Raw genomic sequence first — 12,366 nt, 5'->3', positions numbered from 1 at the left:
GAAACAGTTAGGAACGAACACAGAACCAAAGCCCAAACAGTCTCCATGTCTCCTACTGTCCCCCTTTCACTCTCTACCACCACACTTGGTTCCTGGTATTGCCCCCCCCCCCCCAATTCCTTGTCATTAATGGGAAGAGAGACACTGCCTTGACCCAATCTCTTTACAGCCCAGCACAGCCCTACTCCCACTGGACCCCTCTGAAGAAAAATGAGTGACATTGGCTTCACTTGGTGTCACCTGATCCTGCTGTTGAGGACACAGGAAGGGCTTGGTCCCAGGCTTAGGCTGTGAAGCAGCTCATGGTAACAGGGGCTTGACTGTTATTTGCAGTCCTAAAATGCTATGCTCCCAGTCATATCTTGAATTTATGAAGCACCATTTTATTAGGTATTTACTCTGTGCAAAACATTCAGCTGGGCACTAGGAAGGCAACAATCAGGTTGATGAGAAGCTCACAGGCTGGTGGTGAGACGAACGCACCTCCTATCACACGCAGCACTCTGTGTACTTTACGAGAGCACTCTGAACTTTGTCTCATCAGATTCTCAAAACTTCTGGGAGATCTGCAGGGCAGTGTCATCTCCATTTTACAGCTGAATAAACTAGTCGGGTAAGTACGTGTGAAACCGTGCCTGTAGAAGTGGAAGGGTAAGAAGAGAAGAGCAGGTGGCAACTGCAGAGATGTGTGATGACGTGAGGTGGACAGGTTCTAACGACACAGGATGGGGAGCCATTGGGAGAACACTGTGGGAAGGCTTTGCTTTCTGTTTAGCAAGCTTATTGTCGGGGAACCGAGGCCTCAGTCACCAGGACTGTACTTTTATGCTGAGGAGTCAGAGCCTAGGGAACTGGAAAGCCTAGGGAAAGCTAGGGCTCTGTCCTCAGGTAGCCCACTGGTTGGGAAGATGCAGAGGGTCCTGCAGGATAAGCAACCTCAAGAGGGAATGAGGCTTCCTCTGAATAGCCCTGTTATGTCTGCCTTAGGAAGATTCCAGAATGGAATCTTAGGACTTAATTGAGAGTCGAGGAGGCTATCCACAAAGCTTTGCTTACAGAGACTTGAATAAGCCAGTCCTGTAGGACAGCCAAGTGTCTTCTCAGCATCTGCCCTCGGTAGGAGTTGCCCTCACATCTCCTGAACCCCAGGAGTTGGACATGTCTCCCAGCCCCCAATGCTCTGGCCTCTTTCAAAAGCAGAGCCGGAGGGCATGTTTGCCAAGCTCCCTCACTAACGAGCAGTCTCTTCTCTGGCAGCCTTGCTCTGCCCTTCTGTTGGAATAATTGAGCACAGAAATATGTGTGTGTGAGCGTGTGCATGCGTGTTGGGAGGGAGGGTTGGGAGAGCAGTTGTATTGCCTGGGGAGGGGAGGGGATTCTCTCTCTGCTTCCAGTTACTTCACTGGCTGCCTCCTTCTGCAGACATGTGATTTAGCTACCCTTCCTCCTTTCCTTTCCTGGCCCTCCTCAGATTCTTAGGAGAGGCTTTCTGGTCTGTGCCTTAAGACCACACTGGCCCAGGGCCTTACTATGGCAAAACACTGGGATTTTCTCTGAGATTGGTGAAGACCCCAGGGATAGGGAACCAGGTCCTGAGTGGAGAGGAACTAAATCAGGAGGTAGAAGGCAGGGGAAGGGGCTTATCTCCACACAGGCGCGTTAGCCAGGCGCTGTGCATAGTGGTTAGGAGCCCGGGGTTTGGAGACAGACTGTCTAGGTCCAAACCTTGGTTCTTATCCCACCAGCTGTGTGACCTCTCTGTGCCCCAGTTTCTTTGCCTCTAAAATGGGGGTAATAATAATTTCTTCCTTATAGGGGTGTTTTATGGATTCAGTGCTTTATTATTGACAAATGGTTAGAACAGTGCTGAACATATGCTGAGCACTCAATAACTGTTAGCTATAATTATTATTTTCCCTCCCCCATCCTCCACCACAGTCAAGGCAGGATGATGTGGATCATGGACCATCCCTCTGCCAGTCATGCCCTTCCTAGGCTGGAGCTTGTCTGCCCTTTGGGAATGTGTTGTCCCCTCCCCCAATTGCTATTGATGTCATTTTAGTCTGCCTTTTAGGGGATAGGAGGATTTGTTCCCAACTCCCAAGCTGCTAGGAGTTCCTATTAGATGACTGGCCTGAAGAGGGGCCATGGCACTTTCTAAAGATTTCTCTCCAGGGATCCGTGGCTCAGCCTCAGCTCAGTATAATCAGCCCCAAGCTTGAAGACCTCCAGAAGTGCTGCCCGTGTTAGCTCCATCATTGTCATTCCTTGAGGGCTTAAAGCCCAGTTCTCTACTTCACGCAGAGGACAGAATGGTCTAGATTGAGGGTGGGGGTGGTGCCATGAGCTTTCTAGTCAAGAACAGCAGGGAATGCCAGAGGGAGCTGGTGAGAAGTTCACGGCCTGCAGGGGCTGAGGGAAGGCCCTCCATGTCCCCCGCAAGAGCATGCTCCCCACTGATACCCACCAATGCAACCCTCCAAAGAGGTTACCTCTGGAGGTGGATCAGCCTAAGGGAATAAGGGAGTCTCAAATCAATGAAGACTCCAGCATAGAGGCAAGAGGAACAACAGTTGAAAGATCCAGGCCAACTCTGAAGAAGCAGAGAATTAAAAATAGCTGAGCTTTTCATTTTTTTTCCTTTGGAGGGGGAGAGGGAATTAGGAGGGTGCTGGAGTTGGACAGGATACAAGAAAGATTTGTTCTGCTTGTTCCAGGAAAAGGCAAGTGGGTGTGAATTCAATTTTCTGGATCACTGCCTGGAGTGGTCACATATCACCACAGATCAAGGATTCTCTTGCCACCAGAATTCTCTTTGCAGTAGGCACTCCCCCTCCCAGCCCTCTGTCCGCAGCTGTTACAACTCTGGTCTTCCCAGGGCCTGGACATGCCCCTTTGCAGGATTCAGTGGCACCACGTTGGCTGACACTTGAGGAATTCACCTTTGGTCCCTACGTGCTGAAGGTAGCATTAGATTGGACACTGGGACTGGAGGGCAGCAGCATAACCCCGGCCCATCCCAGTCATCAGAGTCAGCTTGGAGGACTCCAGAGGAGGTTGGAGCTGAGCGCTTGAATCTGGAAGAGGGACACTATTCAGCCCACGAAACCCTTTAAAGAGGCAAGTCCTCAGTAGTTTCACTTGGGGCTTTGGCTTTTGTCTGGGACAGGATGAGGATGGAGCATGGAACAGCTCCTGAGGCTGAGGCAAAGGACGGTCTGCCAAGAAGACACTGGTCAGGAGGGAACAGGGAGGGTAGAAATCCAGACAAGGTGTTGGCCAAGTGAAGCCAGCTCTTAGGCTATGGGGTTGTGGGAAGGAATTACAGAGAAGGAACTACTATTTATGAGGTCATTATTATTATGTGGTAGGCAGAGTGCCAGGGCTTTCCTGTAATGATAATAGCTAACTTTTAATGAGCACCTACTGTGTGTCAGGCACTTTCAGTACTCAATCTCACTTAATCCTCACAACTACTCTCTGAGTTTGACATTATTATCTTCACTTTTACATTAGGCAACAGAAGCTCAGAAAAGTTAAGCGACTTGCCCAAAGTTGCACAGCTGGTGCAGAACTGAGATTTGAATCTAGTTCTTACTGGCTTATTATACTACACAACCATTCCTCAGTGCAAACTCCTCAGAATCTTTGTCTCAGGAAATACTCTAGGAAAAAAGAATTTCTTTATTGTATTAGTTAGGACAGGATAGGATAAATATTGTAACAAACAGCCCCCAAATCTCAGTGGTTTAATGCAACCAACAATTTCTCTTTTTATCCACGTCACAATCCAGTGCTGCTTGGAAAGAGTGAGGTTGGGCTGGGCTTGTGGGCTCTGATCTACACAGTCATCCAGGGACCCAAGCTTATTTCGTAGTGTAGCTTGGCTATCTTTCTGTCCCCGGAGTCTTTTACTGAATGTTCTGCATTCCACCAACAGGTGAGAGAAAAGAGAAAAGGTGGAGGAGGCATACCCATTCTTATCTGCCTCAGCCTGGAGGGGACACACAGCACTTCTGCTCACATTCCACAGCTAAGGGCTGATCACCTCATTGTAAGGGAGCCTGGGAGATCTAATTTGGTGGTGGGCCCTGTAAGAAGAGGAAATACCTTCAGTGAGCATCTGTACAGCCCCTGCCAGACTGATCCCATACTCTATCTTGCAATCCCCTGAAGTGTCAGCTCTGCTGATTATAGCGTGTGACCTTGGATGGGTTACTTAGCCTCTGTGCCTCTATTTTCTCATCACTAGAATGAACAGTTGCTTTTATCTTATGCGATAAGGATTACAAGAGGACTAATACATGTAAAGCACTTAACTCTGAGCCTAGCACACAGTCAGTGCTTGATAAATGGCATCTAGCCACAAACTCTATTCTCTCCATTTTTTGAAAGCCATAATGCATATTAGCATATTGGAGGTTCTGAGAAGTCTCAAAGTAAAAAGACTTCTTATTTTTAAGTTTTGGTTAACCCAGCCTTTCCCAAATATATTTGCCTGTAGAACCCTCTTTTTTCACATTACACCTCTCAACATCCAGTGGAAAGGACATTCTCTGAAACATGCTTTGGGAAACTCCACTTTTCTTCAGTGAAGGGCTCTAATCAACTGTTCAGTGCTTTGGAGATGTTTTCATTTGATATTATTGATACTTTCTTTCCTATTCATTATCTCCTATTTGGAGGGCGGATGGAGGGAGGTTCTTTTTTAAAAATGCCAGCCTGTGTCAGCTGGGCTGCTGAGGACAGGGAAAAGGCACTGTGTCTTTGTTGGGGCTGGGGCTTTCTAAGAGGAGGAGCAGAAACTGGGCTGGTGGCTCTCGTGGCTGTGGGATAAACAAGAAGATGGAAGTCCAGAGGGACCAAGTCAGCCCTCTACTCTAACCTTCCAGTTCAAAGCTTGGAGGATAAAATCTCAAGAATGCTATGGATCATTCCACTGATTCTATTCTCCTCTTAAATCTATGAGTGGAGATGGGAAAATGTTCTCTTATTATCTGAGAAAGGCCAGCAATGAACAAGGCACCATACTAGGCTGGGGCTACCTGGTCCTCATACTCCTTACACATGGGCTATATGTAGCACATCCTCTGCCAGCCACAGTGCCCTGAATGTAGACTCGGTCAGTTCATAAACAGCCACTGTCTCAGCTGATTCTCAGGAAGGAGCCATTGCTGTATCTGAATAGTTTGCTGCCTGCCGACCCTTTCTCAAGACTCCAGACCCATCTCTCTGACTTCCTCTGTTGCCTGCCTGGCCCAGGGAAAGAGCCCCTCTCACCTCACCAGAAAGCAGGGGTGGCTGAGAGCAGCTGTAGCTCTACTCTTACTGCTGCAGGCTGCCACCTGCTCACCAGGCCTCCCCAAATGAAAGTGTAATCCAAATAAGGTACCTTTAAGCAGAAGCAGGCTCCAGGCCAACTCCCCCGCTCCCTTAACACACATTCCAGATCGCTGTCCCAAAACCCCTGCTGCATAAAAATGGCTGGAACTTTGTTCCTTGTCTCCCTCCCTTTTTCCCTCCTCATCACCCTTTGAGACTTTCTTGACTGGTAATTATCCTAGAGCAGACAAACCTAGGTCAATGAATGCTCATGCTTCTTCATCTAAGGGCTCTCACCGGCTGTGCCTCATGCCCACATGGGCCAGCACATCTGCCCCTACCCCCAAGATTGCTTCCTTTAGCATCTCAGTGCAAGGCACCAGGTGGGAGGGAGAGAAGAGGAAGCAGGAGGCAGTCTCATTGCGGGAAGCTAAGGTAAGCTCCCCATGGCAAAAGCCATATCTTATACCCCTTCTCAACTCCCTCTTCCAGCCCTTGTGCCCAGCACAACGTGGGCAGGAGGCTGACAGCAGTAAGAATTCACTTCATGTTTGCTGGGTGACTGACAGCCAATTCTCTGCTGTCAGCACTAAATAGAAGCTCTGCAGTGGCAGCTCTGGCTCCTCCCTTCACACTGCCTCGCTACCCCTGCGCTGCGCAAGCAGCCTCGTCAGGCAGGCTCACCTGCCACCGGCCTGTGAGCTCCTCAGCAGCTCAGCTTGGAAGGAGTCTGAAGAAAGAGGTTTGCTTGGTTTTGTTCTGTGCGGATATGGTTGGGTGATTCTAGCAACCAGGTGCAGGCCCCAGGACAAATCTTCAGGACACATCAACATAGGTTACAACCCACTCACCCACAACACACACATATTCACACACACACACACACACACACACACACACACACACTTAATGAGCAACTACTGTGTGTAACGTTAATGAGAGCATTAAAAGTGGCCGAGAATAATCACGGAGGGGACGATACGCCAATATGTCAACTAAGAGTAAGATGCAGCCTACTGGAAAATGGAATTTTCTTTAGAGAAATTGCCAGAGACCCAATAGAATCTCTCTTTAAGTACTCTTCTAAAAGCAGCATGACATACTGTAAAGAACAAGTCCTGGGTTTTTGTGTGAGCTTCTCTGCTTACTAGCTGGGTAGTTTGGAGAAAGTTATTTAAATTTTCAGAGTCTCAGTTTCATTATCTGCAAAATGGTGATGATAATGACTTCCTTGTGGGATAAAAGTGAGGTAATGTATGTATTACTCACTGCAGGGAGCGAGAATGCATACAACGGAGAATCATGGGGTGCTTCAGGATTGGGACTTAAGTGATTTCGGGGAGGATTTAAGGAAGTGGGGCTTTGCTCTGGACTGGATGCTATCAGGAAGCAGGAGTAATTCTCTAATTGGGTATCTTAATAATTCTTATCTAAAAAGAGGGAATATTAGAGCAAAGATAAAGATATAATTAATGAAGCAGCAGTCACTCATATTAGCCAGAAAACGGGGAAGTTTGGTCATTTCTATGGTTTAGATATTGTTCATGTTTTCCATGTTCAAATCTGATTACACAGTGGTCTTTTCAGTCAAATGCTCTCCCAACTGAGTTATTTCAGCCTCCACAGTGGTCTTTTTTGATCTTGATCCATTAAGATCACAACTTGGCCTTATTTGATGACGATGTTCTGTGAAATTGTTTAGCGGGAAAACAGCAAGGCTCAACTGATAGTACGAGATCAGGTCCTAGCTGTCAGGGGCTGCTTAGTGCCTCTCTTTTAGCCAAGGGCAGATGAAGTCAGGCTACAAGACATTAATCAATGGTATCTAGACTTTCAGCATTGCCACGATTGTGCTGATCAGGAGGTTGCTTAGAGAAGGTAGTCTGTAGTAGGATTAGAGTTCGTCTGTTCTGCTTGTTATGCTGCAAGATGAGTTGTTGAATCCTCTGACGTGACAGTGGTTGTATAATATCATTTGAAACTCTAGACAGGATACATCAACCAACTGTAACGCTAACAACGATCAGAAACAAAAGGACGATGAGGCCAGGAAACAAGTGGCTTTTTTTCCAGCTATTTCACTTATCTTATAGTATATAGGCATAGCAAGAAGTATTTGCTATGACATAAAGTCCCCCTTGACTAGTTAAGAGAAAACCAAGGGTAACGTGATTGTCCATAACAGCCCTGGCTACTAAATTTAGGCTAGTTTGTTGGGCTTTTGGAGTAGATGTTATATCATTTAAGAATTTTTCTGGGGTCAGAAACAAGTTTTGGACCATCTTTACCAGTTGTATTATTGCTAATGTGGGAATCATCTTGAATAGTATCCATGAAGAGGCAATCAGTTATCCTTTCTGAGATACTGGCTTGTGTGTGCCTCATTTTGGAGGTAATTGGGTAATTTTGGGGTAATTTAAAAATTATTTCTAGAAAACATGATCCTCTGGAGGAGAGGTAATTTCAAATATCTGAAAGTCTCTAAAAATTGCCCTGAATACACAGGATAAGTTAGTGTGATGTCTCATGTCCACTTAGTACCCTAGTGGGGCACAGACTGTACTGGCAGCGAAAGTACCACTTATGACAATAGCAGTGAGCCCATTTTGTGTCTTTCTAAGTTAACATTTTTTTGAGTTAACAGTTCTTGCAAAGCAGTCTGGAGTATCTCTGAAGTCTTTGCCTACACAGATGTGGAGAATTCCCTGACAGAAGTAAGCAAGTGTGGGTTTTTCTTTCTTCAAGTAAATGAAAAAGCCTGCCTGGGTTTCGAGTGTCACAGTAACCGACAATGTGAAAAGGAAAGCAATATTTCCTAGGAGGTTAGGCAACTAGCTGGAAAGTGGTAAGCATTTTTTGTCAATGAAAGAGTTTGCACAGCATGGGGAACCATTACGTTTAGTGGAGATCTAGAACTAAGCTAATTGAAGTTTTTACATGTTTTGCTATTGCTGTTATAGCTCTTCGACAAGGTGCTATGTCTTAGCTACTGGATCTAATGAAAGACTGAAATAAGCAATATACCTCAGACAACTCCCATGTGATTAAGTTAGTGCCCCTACTGCCGATCCAGAAACTCTGTGAACAAACAGAGAAAAAGGGTTTGAGAATCTAGAATCCTAGAAAAATGCTTTGCTAGACAGGTATTGTATCAGTCTTTGTGCTTAACTATGAGTATGCTTCTTTTAACTTGAAAGTTATTGGAGATAGATATCTATATTTGCATATTTTACTTATGCCCAAAAGATAACCTCTGTCTTTTACTATGTCAGGTTCTTTTTTTTTTTTTTTTGAGGAAGATTAGCCCTGAACTAACTGCTGCCAATCCTCTTCTTTTTGCTGAGGAAGACTGGCCCTGAGCTAACATCCATGCCCATCTTCCTCTCCTTTATACATGGGATGCCTACCACAGCATGGCTTGCCAAGTGGTGCCATGTCCGCACCTGGGATCCGAACCGGCAAACCCCAGGCCAGTGAAGCGGAACATGCGAAATTAACTGCTGCACCACCGGGCTGGCCCCTGTCAGGTTCTTTTAATACTAAGTTTGGTAGACGAGATTCTCATAACAGTTTGACTTTATCAAAAGTTGGAGAAATTTAGACAAACCTAATTATTCTTATTATCTTTTCTTTTATGGGGTAAAAGGGCGAATCTTTGTGGTACCTAATGGCCATTTTAGGAAACCCAAAGTGAGGCATAAAAGACATCTTAATACTTTTATTAGCTTGCATTTGGGAAAGGCGAAATTAAGAATAGTTGTTAGAAAGGATAAAGTATAAGTTATAAATATCTAAGGCAAGAAATATTTATAGTTAACATTGTAAAATTACCCAACAATAAACAACGAAGTCTGTTAGGAAATTCACTTTTTTTAAAGTAAGGAATTTTTCAAAAAATCATTTCAGAATATCTCACAAAGCTCTGAGAGTTAACAGAATAATTTGGTGACAAAAAGGAGCCTCTACTAATCTGGGCATAGAATAACTTAGTCGTTCCACATAAAAAAGACTCAAATTCGAATTTTACTCCTTTGCTACATTATCATGTAGCAATTTATAGTAAAGGATTTATTAATATACCCTTATATATATGTACTTATGCATATACTGATATATAAATATGAAAATAGGTAATAATCTCAAGCTTTTAACTATAGGTTTAAATATAATTAGCTTATCAGTATATTAAATAAAATATATTAAATTTATCATATGAATAAACAATGATAACTTTTTTAATAAACAAAATTAAAATAATATCCATTATCTTATATACATATTTCTATTTCTTGGTAATTATTGTACTAAGTATAACTAACCATTTATATTAATTCTTATCTTTAATCAAAATAACCAACTTTTCTTTCTTCAAAGATAAGAGAAAACTAGAAAAAGAAAATAAAGAATTGTTTAGCTATTTTTTTCTCCACAAGCAATTATTTCATATCATTGTAACAGATTTAGGAGGAAAAAAAAAATATATCCAAAAGCTTTTGCATATTTTGTTAATTGATTGCCATTAAAAAAAAGAAGAAGAAAGCTATGTTTGTATCTGGTTTATTTTTTTATTTTTGGAACTGTCCAGACAGCCAAAGATTATCTGTAATTAATTTAGGTCTAAGGTCTTAAAGTTAGCTGAGAATCCGGAAATTACAATTTAGCTAACACATTGAATTCTTACGATTCATAGTATTTTAAGAATTTCATAAAGTTAAACTTTTGATAATATACCCATTCTTTTCATTCTTTTTAGTTGAATGCAATTTTAGACATATAATTTTAATTTTAAACAAGTGATAGAAACAGTGGTAACTATTTAATTCATGAAACCAATGAAGGAAATTTAGGAAGTATGAATTATTAGAAATTTAAACATGGTCTTGAACAAATCAAAATAATGTGCTAAAGACACTGAATCACACCAAATTCTTCTTTTATCTTGAAACTAAAGCCTCTTCTTATTTTCTTATAGCGATAGTAACAAGGCTATTAGGTAAATAGACTTTTCAGTGCACACAAAAATGTAACGTGGTTTAATAACTTTTAAAATTTTCTTTTAGACAAATTTGACTTTATCTGGACTAGATTTTCCTAGAGTATATGCAAAATAAATAATTTTTTGATAAGTTAATATTTAAAACATCACAAGAGAGGAAAAAGAGAGAAAATGGAACAGAAAAAAGATAAAAATGGAAGAGCCAGCTACAGTCAAATATGTAATTATCACTGTACAGAGCTAGTTATCTGGTTTTGACATAACATGGATCCTTGACAAGTTTATCAAGCTGTATAATTAAAAAGCCAGCATTTATTAATCCCCCAAATGTGGAAACCAGGGAGGTGATATCGCCTATGTTAAACAAAGTCATCTCTCTTTTAGACAAACAGGAAAATCCCCATGAGAGCTTCTTTTGCTTTTTGTTCTAAAGTACCTCTTTTGTTCATGTTCAAAGCTCCTCAAAGGGGCCACTGCAATTTTAAATTGACCCTACCGAAATTGTGCCAGTTAGAAGGGTAAGCATACAAGTTAGCACTATGGGGAGAAAATATGAAGGAAGCAGGTGTTTAGCCTGGAATAGGTCCAATTTTAGATGGAAAAAACCCCATGAGAACTCAAAGGTCTGTTTTGATGGTAGTGGTGAACTTTGTGTCTCCAGAGTTTGGTCAAAGGCCAATTTGCCACCAATCAGGGGCCGGACAAAATCTCCTGATTCTGGGTAGATGAAACTAACGAAAGCAGGTCTCAGGGACAAAAAGATAAGATTGAAAGTCTTCATAGGTTTTGAAATGATAACCTGACTCAAAGTTTGCTCGAAAAACACTGATCTGAGGAGACCTTCTGAACTCTTCAGTCCACAGGACCAGCTCAAGGACAAGTTTATTGAATCTATGTCATCCTCTCCCTATAGACTTTTCCTCTTGTAAACAAACATCAAAGACGCTAGCCAAGCAGATAGACTATAGGAGCACATGTTAGAAGGCTAGAAAACAGTTTTACCAATGGATAATACAAATCTGATCAGATAACCAAAAGTACCCCAACGGACCTCATTCCTGGAAAAGGAAAATAACTCTAAAGCTGAGGGAGTTCAATGAAATATCAGAGTGCAATTCAGCGTGAAATTACCTCCCAGCTATGGGCAGCCTTGCGTCTCAAACAGGTAGACACATGGAGTCTCAGATGTGGTCACCATTACTAGGTGGGAGATCTGGGTCCAAGGAAGTGAGGGCTTCAGCTGAATTTCAGTGAACCTCCATTGCTGTCAATGGCCTCTAGCCCAAGACCACCAGGAGCACACCCGGGGTTGAACAAGTTGGGCTTATTGCTCGTTGCCACAAGGGAGAAACTTGGGGGACAGTGGAGTGACAGGGTGTCTCCTTTTGCTGTAACAAGCAATAAACCCAACTTGATCAAACACAGGTATATTCCTGGGGGTCTTTTGCTGAAGGGCCCTGACAACACACGAAGCTGGAGAGCCCGTACTTTGGTTCCTGCCACTTACTAGCTATGTGACCTTGGGCAAGTCACTTGAGCTCTCTGATACTCAGCATGCTCATCTGTAAATTGGACAAAGTAGCAGTAGCCACTTCTTTGGGCTGCCGTAAGACCTAGAAGTAAAATTTGTTTAAAAAACAAAACGAAGGTGTGATAGCTAGGTTGTGCCTGAAGTGGCTCCTAGATTAAACAACTCAGGAATCCAGTGGCCTAGTGAATCTGGGTGCCTGTGATTTTCCTATAGACAGACAACGCTGCTCTGCTGGCTCTGGAGCTGGCTTGAAAGAGAGGCTTGTAGCCTGCAGTAGACCATTTTCCCCAGTCAGGGAACCCTCTACCTGAGAGCAATTTCTCCAACCCCGATCCCTGACATATTTCTAATTGTTTGTAGTACACCATTCAGCACTTTCAGATATATTCTCTCTGCAGCAATGCTCTTGGCGTAGTGGGAAGAACACTAGACTCAGACTTAGAAGAACTAAGTTTGACTCCTAGTTCTTCCAGTGGTAGCTGTGAGCTTCAGAAGCCTCAGTTTGCTCATGTGTAAA

General features: G+C 43.2%; 1 protein-coding gene across 1 annotated transcript in view; it reads left to right on the top strand.

The window, feature by feature from the left end:
* Nucleotides 1-572: 572 nt before the first annotated feature.
* Nucleotides 573-12,366, top strand: part of PLP1 (proteolipid protein 1) — a 35,552-nt gene continuing 23,758 nt past the window's right edge. Inside the window, exon 1 of the mRNA XM_046672552.1 lies at nt 573-613. The gene's annotated coding sequence lies outside the window, so the exon portion shown is untranslated. The remainder of the gene's footprint in view (nt 614-12,366) is intronic.

This window comes from Equus quagga, chromosome 10 (assembly GCF_021613505.1).
Source record: "Equus quagga isolate Etosha38 chromosome 10, UCLA_HA_Equagga_1.0, whole genome shotgun sequence".
Classification (NCBI taxonomy): domain Eukaryota; kingdom Metazoa; phylum Chordata; class Mammalia; order Perissodactyla; family Equidae; genus Equus; species Equus quagga.
Note: the sequence above shows the minus strand (reverse complement) of the source record. Positions and strands in the feature narration are given on the sequence as shown.